The sequence below is a fragment of the Lepidochelys kempii genome, chromosome 1 (assembly GCF_965140265.1).
Source record: "Lepidochelys kempii isolate rLepKem1 chromosome 1, rLepKem1.hap2, whole genome shotgun sequence".
NCBI classification, from domain to species: Eukaryota; Metazoa; Chordata; order Testudines; family Cheloniidae; genus Lepidochelys; species Lepidochelys kempii.
The window spans coordinates 257,201,448-257,218,422 of NC_133256.1; the positions used below are offsets into that span (position 1 = coordinate 257,201,448).

A 16,975-nucleotide genomic window follows, 5' to 3' on the forward strand; every position below is an offset into this window, starting at 1 on the left:
CTGATTTGTGTCCATTTATTCTTTTACGTAGAGACTGTCCAGTTTGACCAATGTACATGGCAGAGGGGCATTGCTGGCACATGATGGCATATATCACATTGGTGGATGTGCAGGTATACGAGCCTCTGATAGTGTGGCTGATGTTATTAGGCCCTGTGATGGTGTCCCCTGAATAGATATGTGGGCACAATTGGCAACGGGCTTTGTTGCAAGGATAAGTTCCTGGGTTAGTGGTTCTGTTGTGTGGTATGTGGTTGTTGGTGAGTATTTGCTTCAGGTTGCGGGGCTGTCTGTAGGCAAGGACTGGCCTGTCTCCCAAGATTTGTGAGAGACAGGTAGTGGCATTATTCCCGCTAAATGCACATTCACGGGATGTTCCCATGGCTATGCACATAAACCTAGTACATTGTACACAAACAATTTAATCTTCTACAAAGTGACAAGCAAATCCTACCTCCCTCCACCTAACACACTAAAGTCCCCCCCCCCCATTTGCCTACCCTATTGGTCGTACCTCAATTACTCTTTCTGCTATTAATCTCCCCCCACTTCTTACTAATCAAATACACAGTCATCCTGAAAAAGAGCTCCCACTACTCCCACCTCAGAAACTCAGGATCGACAATAAATCCCTTTTACCCGAAGCCACGCTCTCATCCTCCCACAGAGTTTTTTCTGCTCTATTAATTTCTGTTGTCTCTCTCCCTGCCTTTTTTTTTTTGGTGGACTGACCCACATTATAATAGGTCAGCATCCCACAACCAGTCCCCTTTTTGGAAGGAGACAGGAAACAAGAGAGGAGGAGGAGGAGGGGATATTCCCGCAGCCTTCCAGTCCCTGTTTTCAAACGCGATAAAAACCACATTTGTGTGGTTCGGATATCCCCCCAGCCCCAACCCACATATACACTCCAGTCCTGTCCTCTCCCCCCGACCCCCACAAGGAGACAACAAAGTGGAGGTTCCATGATAGCAGGTGGGAAGACTGAATTCAAGAGGGTGGTATTTGAAATGAGTATTTACAAAACATGACAGGAAGTTTCTGTTCAATTTTCCAAATTCTCACAAACAAAAGATGTGACAGGAACTTGTAATCCAGATTTCCTTTCACTTGTATCATATCCCCTTCCACCTTGCTCCCATTCATTTCTGAGAAGCAAGATGAAGGGACCGGGGAGAAGGTTGAATAAAATGGTCAACTGCATTTAAACAGGCTAGTGCACTATCAAAAGTGAAACCGTTCAGCAGCACGCAACTAGCGGCAGCCACACATCAAGTTGCACAAGGCAGTAACTTTTTCATACTAGACCAGGCGTTTACTCCAATTGCCACACAGGATCTGCCATATGAGATCCAGCCATCATTTTATCAAACAGCTTCCGATGCCTCAGAACAAGCTGGACACCTCATTATGCACCTAGTCAACTGTGTAGTGATGTACATGGAGGAGAGCAGGGGCACGAACACCCCTTCTGACTTCTGTGGCATGAGATTCCCTGATGCAAAGATGCTCAGATACTATAGTGATATGCACTATAAACATACCTACAAATAAATTCAAATGCCCTTTTCTTAGCACACATAGCTTCAAACATTACTACTAACCATAAAATCATCTTGTTGTTTTTAATTCAGCATTTGAGGTGGTTGAGCTCTGTTGTCCTAAAGTCCTCAAGAGAAGAGTACATCCACTCGGTAATTCCCAGGAACACTGGGCTCCACCAATTTCTTCAGTCCTGTCCCCCCCTCCTCCGTCTCTCCCTCACTTGATCAAGAGCAATGAAAAAGATCAAATTGTATTATAATCCATGTAAGTTTCTAATAGCAGAATCAGGACTCACTGGGCTCTTAGACGGGGAGTTCTTTCCCCTTAGAGATGAACAAGGCTAGATGTGTCTGTGACACTTTAGCTATTTAAAAGATAAGCCAGTGGCCCGTCACTGTAGGAGGTCATCCTTTAAATACTTAAGTTCAGATGTTCAAAAACAGAACAACTCTTGAAGGCAGAAGCTATTCTCATATCTCAACAAGGAAAACAGAGAAAGACAGCACCAGTGGGCCAACCACAGCCAAACATTCAACAAAAAGTCCTAGGCCCAACCCCTCCTTCCCAGGGCTACTTGTGCTGTCTGAGTGGCTAGAAGCAATTTAATCTTTCCTGCCAGCCACAGCACGGGAGACTAGAGAGGTTGCAGATCTGTGAAAAAGTCAAACATATTGTTTTTCAAGCTGACAGACACCAACAGATAGAGTAATATATTCCAAAGCAATTCTACATCCCCCACTATGCCAGACTTAAGTAATAATAATCCATTTGCTAGCCACAGAAACTATATGCTGGGACGGGGAGACATTTAAAAAAAAATTAAGTTCAACATTTTCAAACATGGGTGCCTGATCAGACCCCCCCCCCTTTGATGTATGCACCTAAACAGGAATTTAAGTGACTAACTTTAGGCAGTCAAATTTGAAAATTTCAGCCTAAAGTTATTGCCATTTGATAGTCTGAGCGAAAGTAGCAGGGCAGGTGGCCACATGTCTAAACAACCCTCACAATTAGCATTAACTTATACCCTTGTTGACAAAGGCAAACAGAGGCAACAAGGACTGGATAGGCCATGAAGTCAGAAACACCTGCCTCATCTGTCATAGGAAATGCTTCATCCAGAGCCATTTGAGGTGCACTGGCTGGAGGCAACTTGGGCGTAGCTTACAGATAAACAGACAACTGCCACTGTAGACTTTTGAGCAATCAACCCAGCAGCTTCAAACAGTGCTAATTTCAAGTTTTTAAAACCCCACAAGTGGAGCGGAGGGCATCAGTCCTTAAGAAGGAGAAGGGGCTGACCAACATCCTAAGGCTTTACTGCAACTCTAGACAACACACTGCAATTATTCATTCATTCCTAAACTGTGAAGACTGCCCTTTGCCACCAAATCCAGGTGGGGATGCTATAACAACAACATCCCTAGAAGGAGGGGAGTCTCTTTAGCTTGGAATCAGGAAGTCGAGACAATGACACCGTCACTCCGTGCTCTTGGTCACCTTCTGTTATTCAGCAGTTCCTGCTGGCTGATCATAGAAAGGTCATCTACTCCACCTTCCCCTTTCTCACCCCCACATGCTGAAGCAGGACCAAGTAAACCTAGACCATCCCTGACAGGTGTTTGTCTAACCTGTTCTTAAAAACCTCCAGTGATGAAGATTCCACAATCTCCCTTGGTAACCTCTTCCAATACTTACCTAACCTTACAGCTGGAAAGTTTTTCCTAATATTTAACCTACCTCTCCCTTATTGCCAGGGTGGATTGATTTAAATCACTAAGAGGCAAGCCTCAAGTTAAAATCAATTGTAATAAACTTTTCTATTTGTACTCATTTTCTAAGAAAGGTGCATTTTCATTGGTTGATATAACCATTAAAACTTGATGATTTACATTAAAGAGAGCCTTTTAACTAGATTTTGTAGATCTTTTTGCTATCTCAAAGGGGTAGCTAAATATAACTGTTTAAATAAACGTATAGCTTAATATTTTCAGATTCTTATTAATGGTACATTTTAGTATGTTAGAAAATAGTGAAAGATATATTGCTTATTTACTAGATAATTTTTGCTCATGATTTGTGTCAAGCTGCACTGGGAACATAACTGGAATTTAATTAAATATTATATGTTACAGTATTTAATTTGTTTTTTTTATTAAATGAAACAACCTTAAATGTTTTAGCTACATACACTTCTCTTATGAAAAGATGTTCCACATTTACAAATAAATGATTTATTAAAGGAACACAGGGATTAACTGTAGTCCATGAATTAAACTGATTATTTCAGGTCATCATGGGAAAATTTTCATATATATCTAAGTGAAACTGACTGGAGTTTAAGTTCCTACTTGCCTATATCTCTTGAAAATGAGACAGTCTCCCGAATTACTTACGCTATCCTTCAAACTTTAAAAACTAACAGATCTCATTCCCTCCCGCCTCATTTTTATTCATTTTAAACAGGTCTACTTTTAAAACAGAAAAAATTATAATTTAAACAATAAAAAGATTGATTTTTATCCACTCTGATTAATATTAAGCCAACTGCTTCTAGTAATACCTTCTGTGGAAATGAAGAACAACTGATCCTGTCCTCTTTATAATAGATCTTAACATATTTGAAGACTTATCGAGTTCCCTGCCTCAGCCTTCTTTTCAAGACTAAATGTGCCCAGTTTTTTTAACCTTTCCTCACAGGTTAGGTTTTCTAAACCTTTTATCATTTTTGTTGCTCTCCTCTGGAGTCTCTGCAATTTGCTCACATCTTTCTTAAAGTGTGGGGCTCAGAACGGGACACAGTACTCCACTGAAGTCTCACCAGTGCCAAGCAGAGTGGGACAACTACCTCCCATGTCTTACATAGCACACTCCTGGTCCCTCAAATATTGCTGCTGTCACTGCTGAGTGACAGCCTTGAGTGTGTGTGGCGGGGGAGGAGACAGGGAGAAATAAAAATTCAACACCACCCATTGTGTGGCTTAAAGAACATTCGATGCTGCAGGCAGAATGTGTTAGTTATTCTCCCTTTCAAGTTTCCTGTAAATTATGCACCTCAGGGGTTAAAAAGGCATTGTCATGCCCAGCTGCAGTGAGGTTCTCAGAGACTTGTCTGCACAATGCATCATCCCTGGATACAGGTTGCTCCATTGCCTACTCAGCCACTTCACTTGCACTATAATAAAAAACATACAAACAAAAAAACCTAGTTGGTTTTTAAATAGTGAAAGACCTAGATATAACCAAGATCTTCTCCTTGAACCTCATCCCAACTGATACTGGAGGGTGTTATGAAACACTGCTTACTTTTCAGAAGTCCCACTATCATTGCTTAAACTGATTGAGTTCATGCTGCAATGACCTTCAGGGGGTGGAACATGCAGCATCTAGATATGGGCCTCAAATTCTCCCTCCCAATTTTTAGACTATAACTGGAAAAGCTTTACTAAGTGATGGTTTTTAGTCACAACTGCTGTTTTGTTTTAATGGCTATTTTAGCTAAATATTTTGTTTAACCTATGTTATGACTATAATCAGTTTCAGATTACTGTAACCAAGTCCCAAGTGCTTTGGCAGAACGCTGGTCTTCTAGCACAGGGCTCATGAGAGACGAGATGTAGCACCTAAAGTCAACACAAAAGGTAAAACCAATGGGTGGGCAAGACAGTAGAACACGACTCTCTAGAACACCCAGACCTTCAAGAGGCTGATATCAGAGTGCAGTCACTATAGCCCTCAAGAGGCAAAGAGGCTTTCGTTTCTAAACCTCCACGTACAATTACACACAGAAGCTTCGTTATAAGAGTAGTCAGTGGTGTTCATATGCACAAGCAAGCTTCTATAGCAGGAGTGGCCAAACTGTGGCTCCCAAGCCACATGTGACTCTTTTACTGTTAAAGTTCAGCTCACGGCGCTCCCCACATTCTCCACCCACCAGGTGGGGAGCGGGGGGTGAGCTTGGGACCTCTGCCTTGCAGTGGGGTGGTGAGGTAGGGGCTTCTGCCCTGCAGGCAGCGGGGGTCTCAGGGCTCCTGCCCCGCAGGGTGCACCTGCCAGGGCTCGGGGCTTCAGCACGAACAGGGCTGAAGCCCTGAGGCCCATCAGGTGCCTCCCACGGGGCTGAGGCTCCAAGCCCCAGCAATGCACCCTGGCTTTCGAACTTTTTAAGATCGTTGTATGCGGCTCGAAGGCTCAGTAAGTTTGGCCACCCCTATTCTATAGCACAGCAGCAAAGTACAATTACTCAGTGAGGGGATGCTATGTAATCCATGCTTGCACAGACCAAACTGAAGCCTCAGACAAGAGAAATAGGTAGTGCTTCATAGCCTCAGTGCTATGAAACATTCACAGAGCAGTCAGAAAGGAGGTGAAGGGCAGCGGGAGTGGAAAAGCAGCATTCACATTTCACTTTTTGAAAGGTCGTCTTCGTCATGCCACTTTTCCTGGTGGGGGTCGCGGCAACAGCATGGAGTTGGAAGGAACAGACCTCCCTTACGTCCGCAACAGGTTCCAGCTCCTCCTGGGGCACTCTCAGGCCAGCTGGGAGATATAATCCCTCTGGCGAGTCCTGGGTCAGCCTCGGGGCCTTCTCCCAGTGGGACGTGCCCAGTAGAGTTCCAAAAGAAGCCTCCTTGTCAGGTACCGGAGCCACCTCAGATGGCTCCTCTCACTCCGGAGGAGTATGGGCTCTACTCCAGGCTCTCCCGAACAGCCGAGCCCCTCACCCTGTCTCGGAGAATAAGCCCAGCCACTCTGTGGAGAAACCTCATTTCCACCATTTGTACCTGCAATCTCATTCTTTAAGTCATTACCCAAAGTTCATGACCACAGTTGAGGATGGGGACATAGACTGGCCTGTCAACAGAGAGCTTCGGCCAAGAGTTTCTACTTTACCACCACAGATCAGTACAGCGCCTGCATCATTGCTGCCACTGCAGCAATCCGCCAGTCAATCTCCCATTCCCGATCACTTGTGAACAAGACTCCTAGATTCCTGAACTCTTCCACTAAGGGCAGTTGCTCCCCACTCACCTGGAGAGAACAGTCCACTTTCTTCCGAGAGAGGACCAAGACCTCTGATTTGGAGGTACTGATTCTCACTCCAGCAGCTTCACACTCAGCAGTTAAATGTCCTAACTTTAAATGAAACAGATTCCTTAAAAAAAAAAAAAAAATCACAGGTAGGTGGGAAAAGGCCGATTGTCAGTGTGTCATTTTACCCCCCCTCCCACACACATACCTAACTGTTCCATGCAGCACATTCTCCAGTGCTCAGTCTAGTCTTAATGACTTAAAAGACATTTGAGAAGCAGCCACAGTAGATTCCTGCATACCTGACATGTGAGAATGCTTGTCTTACCTGACTTCAATATATAACCATTACAAGGATAGGGTTGTGGGTTATGGCACTGACCAGAGACTTGGGACACCTGAGTTTAATTCTCTGCTTTGCCACAGACTTCCTGTGTGATCCTGGTCAAGTCACTTAGGGCTTCTCTATACGAAGAATTAATGCGCAGCAAGCTGGGGTATAAATCTTCCTCACACTAGTCTGCTGTGCACCGTCAGTGTGGACCTTGCTGCCATGCACTAAAAGCTCTGGAATATGCTTTGCTCTACTCCACTTCGAAAAGTGCACAGGCAGAGGGTGGCTATGGCTAGAGGCGGCTCAGCCCTCCCCAATCAATCTCTGCATTGCCATTTTCTGACCCACCCAGGTTGGCAGACGAAGTCCCACATCTGGTGATGCCAGAGCCAGGAAGGGGGCAGAGTGGGATGGGGCAGTGGTTCTCAACTAGGGGTCCATGGCACCCTGGGGGGCTGTGAGCAGGGTTCAGGGGGCCCATCAAGCAGGGTCAGCATCAGACTCACTGGGGCCCAGGGCAGAAAGCCAAATCCTCACTGTATGGAGCTGAAGCCCTGGGCCCTGAGCCCTGTCACCTGGGGCTGAAGCTGAAGCCTGAGCAGCTTAGCTTCATGGGACTCCCTGTGGCATGGGTCCCCAAGCAATTTCCCTGTTTGCTATGCCCTAACGCCGGCCCTGGCTTTTATATGCAGAAAATCAGTTGTTGTGACGACACATGTGGGCCGTGGAGGTTTTATAGCATGCTGGGGGGGCCCTCAGAAAGAAAAAGGTTGAGAACCCTCAGGATGGAGCATTGCAAAGGGAGGGCCCTGCCTGTGGGCTGGACTGCCAGCGAGTTCAGCTCGATACCTCAATCCCAACAGGGGGTGCTGGCTCCTGGCTCTCAGCAGCACTTCCCTGGAAGGTTGAAGTTTCAAGAGTGCCATTTGCAGAAGGCTCTGACAGGCAGGGAGGCTCAGGAGCAGTGTCTGGATCAGACCAGGAGGAAGAGGAACTGTGGTGTCTGGGGAGCCGCGGCAGGTGAGCCGGAGAGACCTGTGCAATGGGATCCTGGGAGGGGGGGCAGGGTTCAAAGAAGAGGAATTGGGGGTTGGCGTGGAGTAGAGTCCCCTGTTGAGGACTGGAATGAGGTTTGCTGTGACAACGCAAGAGTCCCACGGGAAGAGGAAATCTGAGGCCCCACATTCACCAGCAGGACCAGGGTGAAAGGGGCAAGGTGGGTGGGATATTGCTGGGGAGGGGTTCTGCCTGCATGCAAATTGCACGTCAAGTGACACTGTTAGGCTCTTTCAAACTTGCGAGCAGTGAGAGCCAATGGGTTGAAACGGGGAGCTGGACCCAGCCCTGTGGGACAGGAGCTGCCACTGTGGGTGAGTGCAGGCAGGCAGGAAGCCTCCACCAAAAAAATATTTTCACAAGCTGCCTATGGAAACTGGAGTAGATCAAAGCGCACTAGAGAACTTTTAGTGTTCAGCAGCAGGGTTCATACAGTCAGTCACTGCATGGCAGGCCAGCATGATGTAGATTTACATCCCAGCTTGCCGTGCACTAACTGTTCATGTAGACAAGCCCTTACCCTGCTGTACGTTAGTTCCCCATCTGTAAATGGGGATACTCACTCTCACCAGTCTTGTGTATTTAGACTGTATACTCTTCTGGGCAGGGACTCTCTCCCTTGCTATGTGTTTGTGCAGCTCCTAGCAGTGGGATCCTGAACTAAGCTGGTGCTAATAGCAATAAAAATGCAAAATAAAATTCATTTCTCCTACCAGCAATTTCTGTCACTAGCAAGAGCTTTATGACTTCCTTTGAACTGCTGGGAATAGAAACAGACCTCTCTACTAAGAGGAATATGCAGGTAAAGAAAGGGGCCCATCTCCATATCCATCAGTGCAAATATAAACTATTTAAAATGAGGACATGAAATGAAAGAAGAATAAGCCCCCCAATCACAGAACTCAAAAGGCCACTGGTTTCAGACTAGCATAGCTAGTAAAGTGCTTTTCTAAATCAACAAAGAAGAACGGGGCGGAGAAAGGTAATTCCACTTCACAGAGGACTAGCATCTTGAAATTTGGTTTTATTCTGATTAGGAAACAAATATTTCAAAATTCTCTGCAAAAGGGAAAGAAATCCTGGCCCTGTAGTAGTCTGCGTGGCAGGCAGCTCCAGTGCCATAGACCCTGGAAAGCCCAGGCTCCCCACACTGCTAGGCAGGTTGCAGAATAGCTGGACAGGCCGACTGGCAGAAAATTTGGTGAAACTGAACCGTCTCCACAGTGTGTTTTGATTTTTCCAGCCAGCTCCACACACATCATTTTCATTGCTCCTCTCTTGAGTCCCCTCTATTTTTACTGTGTCCTTTTGTTAGTATTCCATATGATCACGTATATTGATTTATACCAGCACTACATTTTCAATGTTTTTCTTAGTTATCCCAGCTTGCCTTCTTCCCACACCTGTTTTGCTGCATGCAGACTAGAGGTTTTTATGGAGCTGTCCACAGTGCTCAGCTCCTTTTCCTGAGTTACAGTTAACACATGAGTTTTTCAAATTATTCCTTCCAAAGTACATCACCTTGCATCGGCCAGCACTGAATTTCATCTTACACAGGAACCGAAGTCCTAAGAACACAGTAGTGCTCCACTAGATTTGTTACGTTACACAGGCAATATGAGTACCATTACCATAGGTCCATACTACTGTTTCTCTAACTGCATGCTATAGACCAGACAGCACACATACAATGCATTCTCCAATGTTTGTCACATTGTATATCACCCCCATATGCCACAAGCACACCTCACACTGTATAGTGTACACTACATAAGCTACATACATACACAGCCCCCTTATTGTTCTAAATACACACCTTCTAAATCTACAACTCATCATATAAACATACACGTGACTAATAATACAGTTTACATCCTGTTCCACAGACCCCTCCGCGTGGTCATGCCACACTGCCCCATGCCTCTAGACACAACTCAGTGCATTTCAGAACCAAGCTGTGCCACAGAGCACCGTGCTATGTAATTCAGTGTCACCCCGCACCACGCCATGGGTCACCCCACGGGCCAATCGCTGCCACTCAGGGCCAACCCAGTACCACACACACCGTGCCACCCAGCCCCTGAGCATCCAACACCACGTTTTGCAACTCAGCACCCTGCGCCACACCAACCACTACCACACTGTAGCCCCCAGCACCACTTCACACGTACTGTTCCGTACCATGCCACACCACGCCATCCTGCGCCACCCAGCACCATGCCAATCGGTGCTACACAGCACCACCCTGTACTACCCAGCAGCTTACCAGCCAGCACCCGATTGTGCCACGCAACACCACTCTACCCCGTGCCAATCAGCCCCGCTCTACACCCCCCAGCGCCCCGCCACAGCGTAGCGCCCAGCCCCGTGCTACCCGGTGCCCTATGGTGCCAGCCGGCGCCGCGTCCCGCCCGCAGCGCCCCGGCTCACCGTGCGGCGGGGCCGAGCTCCCTCCGGCGCCGCCGCGCCCCGCGGGGCCGCTCTGTCCCGCTCGCTGGCTCGCTCGGGCGGGGGGGCGGGGAGGGAGGGGAGGGGCCCTCACGAGCCCATGCCGCGGCCGCGCGCCCCCGGTAGGTCCCCGGCTGCCCCTGGCGCTGCCCGGCGTCCGTGTCTGTGTCTGCGCCGCAGCCCGGGGGAAGGTGGGAACCGGGTCTCTCGGGGAGGCAACACGGCGCAAGCGCAGAGAGCGCGCGAGGCCCCGCCCAGCCCGGGGGGGGCGGAGCGAAAGGATGACCTAACCAGCGCGCTCTTAAAGGGGCAGCGCCTCCTTCCCCGCGCTCTCTTTCCCCTCTCCTCCCCACCCGGGGGCTCTTAAAGGGGCAGCGCCTCGTTCCCCTGCGCTACCCCCCCCCCACAGCCCCCCAGCTAGCGGCGCGAAGTGATGGGGCCCCCTGCCTTCCTGACAGAGGCGGGACGGGTTTGTGTTCACACGCCCAGGGCGAGTAAAGGAGGATCCCAAGGTTCGAGCCCGACCCCTGGGAGGCTGGGCCGGGCCACCCCTGCCCTGCCCCCCCAGGGGAGCCTCACGCGGCTGCAGGTCGCGCTCCGAGCATCCCCCCCCCAGCCCCGGCGCTGGGCCAGCCCGGGCTGCCCGCTCTCTCGCGCCAGAGAACCCGACCCCTTGGCCCGCCCCGAGGCTCTCTTTGGTGCAGGACACGAGAGCGGGCAGCAAAAGAGGCCAAAGGGGTCATTTAAAAAAAAAAAAAAATTTCACACAGCTTTTTAGGATTCTTTCCCCTCCCCTCTTCCCATTTTTCATAACCAGCTTCATGGTTTTTGCTCACGAAAGTTATTGTAATTGTAGGTGGGCTGGAGGGGGAAGAAGATGGGGCTGGGGGTAGAGGGGAGAGGAGGGGGAGGGAAAGAGGCCAAGGCCAAGAGCAGGGTGAGGAAGGGGGTAGGGAAGGAGAAGGGGTGCAGTGAGGGGGATGGGAGTGCAGGGGGTTGGGACAGGGAGGGATGCAGTGAGGGGGGTGGGGGGGGGTGCAGCTCCATTCCCAGCACTGGACGACAGGGATACACATACCTCCAACTCCTGGGTGCCAGCGATGGGGCGACAGGCCGCGGTTCACAGCGGGGCACAGGCCGCAGCTCGAGCCCAGGCCCCGCGAGGAGCATAGGGCCGGGCAGCAGCAGGAGATGCACCCCTCAATAGCTGCCTGCTGAGTGCTTGCCTGTGGCTCTAGTTCCTCCCCTGCCCTGGCCCAGCCCCTGGAAGCTGTGCCTGAGGGCAGGGCAGCATGCAGCCCCCCTGGCAGCTCCTAAGGCTAGCAGCCGGACGTGCTGTCTGCTTCCAGATTTGGGAGCAGCGGCACGGGGCACGGTACTAGTAGGGAGCCCGCCAGCCCCACTGTGGCACCGCAAACTGGTCATTCAATGGCCTAGTCAGCAATGCTGACCAGAGCAGTCAGGATTCCTTTTCAAGTGGGTGGTCCAGTTGAAGCATCACCAGGACAAAACCGGACACCTGGTCACCCTAGGTCCAGCAGCCCTCACTCCAGCAGCTTATTTGCAAGCCACCAGTCACATACTGGTTTCCAGCCACCTTGGTTACTAGTTGCAGGGTTATTTCAATGTACTGTCACGACTGGATTTTCCCCAGCCCTCTTCTGGACGGTCTGGATATATTAGGTCTGTTATTCCTAAAGGAGTCAATATACAAACAGTCTGCTACCCTAAGTGGAGTTACCCACATAATTCTACATTTGTAAATTCAACTTTCATGACAAAGAGATTTCACTACAGTACTTGTATTAGGTGAAAAATACTATTTCTTTTGGTTTATTACAGTGCAAATATTTGTAATAAAAATATAAAGTGAGCACTGTACACTTTGTATTCTGTGTTGTAACTGAAATTAATACATTTGAAAATATAGAAAATATCCAAACTATTTAAATAAATGGTATTCTATTATTAATAGCACGATTAAGCAAGATTAATTTTTTTTAAATCGCTTGACAGCCCTAAATTAGATACAGGTTAATACAAAAATGCCAAGAATTTCAAGCAGTCTGACTAAGATTCCCTACCTCTCATCATAGCTGTTTTAACTCTTAACTCTTGAGATATCATTGCACTACTTCTGTCAAGTTAATTGTCCATCCTGACCAGGAGCTGAATTTCTAATATAAAACAAGCAATCGATAAATTAAAAACCCTTCTAGTTTCTATATTTCATAAAGTACAAGCCCAACTTTTTGTAAGTTTTATCTTTAAAGAGGCAGTTCCTCCTCATGCCCTGGGCAACCAGATGACCACAACTGCTGCTTAAGAGGGACATCCCCCTAAGTACACCCTGCAACCAGATGTCACCAGTGGCTTCACTATAAAAGGAAGTTACCCCAATAACTCTCTCTCTCCAGAATCAGCCGAGCTATTATTTGACTACACCTTGGTACCTCTCTCCCTGCAAAAGCAGGCAGCCACTACTTAAAGAGCCAGTTCACCAATTCCTATTTTAAGAGGTACCCTTCCTAATCCATTCAGCTGTAAACAGGCACTTCTTAAAAGGATAGCATACCCTTCTCCCAAGACTACAATACACGAAATACCTCTAGAGTTATTTTATCCAAACTTGTCCAGATATCAACACCATCCTCCGCCTGCTGAAAACATGTTTGGTCCCTTATCTATTTCTGTTCATGTCTCTCCCTTTGACAAAGTATTTTGAGATAATTTAACTCTGTACAAATTTTTTTTTTTTAATATAAAACAGCTGTGTCTCAAGAGACAATAGGATCCCCACTAACCAAATACTCCCTCCAATCCACGCACACATAACTAGCTGATCTTTAATAAGGCGGTGCACGCACCTCTATTTTTTTATTTTTTTTTTCCATATTCACCAACCAGAGAAGGAATGTGCAAGAAATACCTAAAGAGAAACTCAGCCATGCTGGACACAGAGCAAGAATGCAGTAGTCTCCCAACCACTACAGCATCAAAGGCAGAGGGAACAAGCAGAGCACAAGCTGCTGGGCCTGAAGATTTTGGGAAGGGAACATTTAGCTTCATGGTCTGAAATCAGCATTGGTTATAGCATGTGCAACTGAATCAAGCATCACCTAGATGTTGGATTCTTTTGAGATGTGTGTGTTTTAATGTCTAGAAAGTGTGTAAAGTGTTTTGGGATTCTCCAGAAAGAGACTGGATTTCCAATACGTCATGCCCAAGCTCTTAGCATATAGATCCTCTCTTTTCCCACCCCACCCAATCTAACGAAGATTTACTTCCAGAATAATCCATCAGAATACCTACTGCTGGATTACTGGGATAGCACAGGCATCAAAATACACATACATGAAGGATGTGACAGCGTATACAATTTCTATAAAAGAATGTAAATAGTGTGCGTGTGTGTGCACGCACACACACACTTACTTCAGATGCTCTTTACACATACCATCAAGTAATAGAATTACTTCATGGAACTCCTTACTAGCCTATAATAAACCTGTGGAACTCACCACCACATGAAATTATTGAAGTAGGATTCTAACAAGGATTAGTTGTTTCTTTGACTAAGAATAGCATTGGCAATGATACATGACAGGATAGCAATTACAAAGGCTATTAATCCACCCATTCCATGGCATACACTGATGAGCAGCTGATGTCAGGAAGAAACTCACCTCCTCCACTTCAGCAATATAACATTGCCCTTTTAGGTGTGTGGAGACTGGAAGTAATTTTCCTCTGAAGCAGTCTGCATTGTCATCATCAGAGACAGGCCAGTGGACTAGAAAGATCATTGGTTTGGTCTCATGTGGTGTTCCCTATGTTCCTAATAAACTTTAAAAATTAAAGCTAATGTTTAAAATCAAGTTTACACAAGTTAAAAAGGAAGGTACTATACATCTGGGATCAGGCTTGAGTTATAAGAGATTACAAGTATCAGTTACAAGGTTCACAAGATACATACATAGTACATAAGCAGCATAGACCTAGCTTAGGGTGGGTGCTGGAGTTTACTACACAAATGGGAGACCATTTGCCTGTCTCGCCATCTTAGCCTTCCCCTGCCACCTTCAGTTGTTTTTACTCTTAATACATAACAAAGAAAAGGAATAAATACTGTCTCACCACTAAGCCCTGCCCTCCCTGATTTCCCTGCACACATGTGAATTTTTAGTTAGAAATAGCAGGTCTTCCTTCCTGTTTGCTAGAGGACCTTGGGGATATTATTGGAGGACCTAGATTGTGAGGCCGCAACGTGAACCACAGCTCTTGCACTACAACCAAAGACTCAGCATCTGCTCATAGCTCAGTGGTTTGAGCATTGGCCTGCTAAAGCCAGGGTTGTGAGTTCAATCCTTGAGGTGTCCATTCAGGTCAAAAATTGGGGATTGGTCCTGCTTTGAGGAGGGGGTTGGACTAGATGACCTCCAGAGGTCCCTTCCAACCCTGATATTCTATGATTTTATGATTCTGCCCTCAGCTAGGAGAGTGGCAGCTTCACTCCAGGGGCAGCCTTGGGCCAAACCACTATTCTCGTCCTCTAAGGATCTGACCAAGGTCCTTCCGGCAAAGAGAGGGATACAAGAACCCCACTGTGGAATTCTACATCTTTACAGAAACAGTAAGAGAAAACGTTTTTTTCTTTGCACTTAACCTTTAACACTTTCCGCAAGTTCTCCACTAACAGAGAGAACCAAACCCAGCCTAGCTGTTCCCTTACACCAAATTGCAGGGCAAAAGCCAAAGCTGATTAGCTGTGCTTTATTGCTGGCGAGAGCAAACAACCCCAGTTCTAACCTAGTCCTCTAACAAGGATGATAGATCCCTAAGCAAATACTGTGGCTGTGTTTATTTTTGATTTTAAATTGCAAATTGGTAAGCAATTCAGGGCAGCAGCTGGCCCTCAGCTCCCTACTGTCACAGAACTCTCTCAGCTCTTTTGTACAGCGGGTGACTACTACAGACATCTAGGTAATTTTAATTAAACATCTGTAAAATTTACTAGCATTTATTACACTGCTCTAAGTTTCAGTTACATTAAGAACGGCAACCTCTGAGTGAGACCTTCCCATTTGCGTCAGATTAATTCTTTCCACGAGCAGGTGGGAGTGGGCAAATCTGAAAGACAAAGTTATAAGAGAACAGTAGGAAAAGAGGATCCTCCACCCAAGCGATAAACACATTTTGATCCATCCCTGTGGGAAAAAATAAACGTTGCTGGGCCCCAGGACTGGACTAGCAGGAAGTGCTCCACGTCAGGACTGAGGTGCAGTGACAGTGCTTTCTGCTGCTGCTTTTAAAGATTGGTCCTTGTCACCAGCAAGACAGAGGTGAACTTTACAGATATATTCTTATTCTCCAAATAATTATCTGAAAATTGGAAGTGCCCCCACAGAATGAGAATTGTGATTATCCAAGCTGCGGCACTGCCCTCCAAGCCATTCAGACAAGATGTACCACCACATGTCCAGGTACTGCTTTTCATCGGTAGATCAAGGGACTTCACTGAGGGAGGCAAATATCATTATCCCCACACAGCCTCAGTTTTCAGGAATAGAGGACACGCAGAAAGGCAGCAGTCTAGGGCTAAGTTACTTCTAAGCCCCCACCGGCCTTCCACAGGAAACAGAAGGTAGAAAAAGAAGGAGACAAGTTTCACTCCATTACCTTGGAAAGCACAGGGAGGGATGCTACAGGGGTTCCAAAACACACTTGTGAGTCTCCTGATTTTGGGGATGGGTTCTAACACTCCATGGCTACCATGCACAGACGCTGTCGGAGCAGGCTACTACATGGCCCAACAAATTACAGGCTTTTAAGTTGAAGGTGCAGCTGTCTTCACACGGCTAACAGATGAAGCTGGAAGGATTCATGAGTTGACAGTCATTTATTCCCAGGTTTGTTATTTTAAAAAAAAAAAATTTAAAAAGTTTTATGACTAGCAGGAAATTGAACTCTCATCTGGTTGTTTATTCAGAACGGTGTAACTGTAGGAGTCAGTACTTAGAAATAAAATATTTCAATATTAAAATTGACTCACAGGGAGAGCACCACAGAGACCAGATGAAGACATGGAAGAATGAACTTCAAGAGCAGTTAGTCCCACTTACACCAGGTCCAAATTTGGATCTCAGTTGTCTGGAACTACAACATGGACTTTCCCCTTCCCCATACATTTATATTTATGACAACATTTTTCAGGCTGGAGGGAGAAACTGACAGATTATCGACAGAATGATTTGATTTTGATGGATCAAAGCCTTGACAGAGACAAATCATGTTTAAACAGGGGACAAAAATGTGTACATAACTGCACAAGGTGGAAACCTCGCTATCTTTCTTTCCTGGAGTCAGTCAATCACGCCCTCCCCTGCAAACTTCTTCAGTCCAGGCATCAAAAGACCCCCCGAATCATATTTCTCACAGCTCTCCCAACACCAAGGCCACAGTGCTGGCTGCACCATGACTCTGAAGACCAGATCAGCTTTATTTTTAGGTGCTCCAACCATGTGCTTTTTTTCCAGTAATTCTAATCAAACATGTTCCTGG

At 46.8% G+C, this 16,975-nt stretch overlaps 1 protein-coding gene across 3 annotated transcripts in view; it reads right to left on the minus strand.

Annotated features, from left to right (window-relative positions):
• The window catches only part of TMEM184B (transmembrane protein 184B), a 41,719-nt gene extending 31,084 nt beyond the window's left edge, over positions 1-10,635 (minus strand). For 2 of the 3 annotated variants that reach the window (XM_073326299.1, XM_073326278.1), the window contains exon 1: positions 10,397-10,635. The gene's annotated coding sequence lies outside the window, so the exon portion shown is untranslated. Of the gene's footprint in view, positions 1-6,576; positions 6,701-10,396 lie in introns of all 3 variants that reach the window. The other variant, XM_073326289.1, reaches the window with a different exon arrangement.
• Between the last annotated feature and the right edge of the window lie 6,340 nt (positions 10,636-16,975).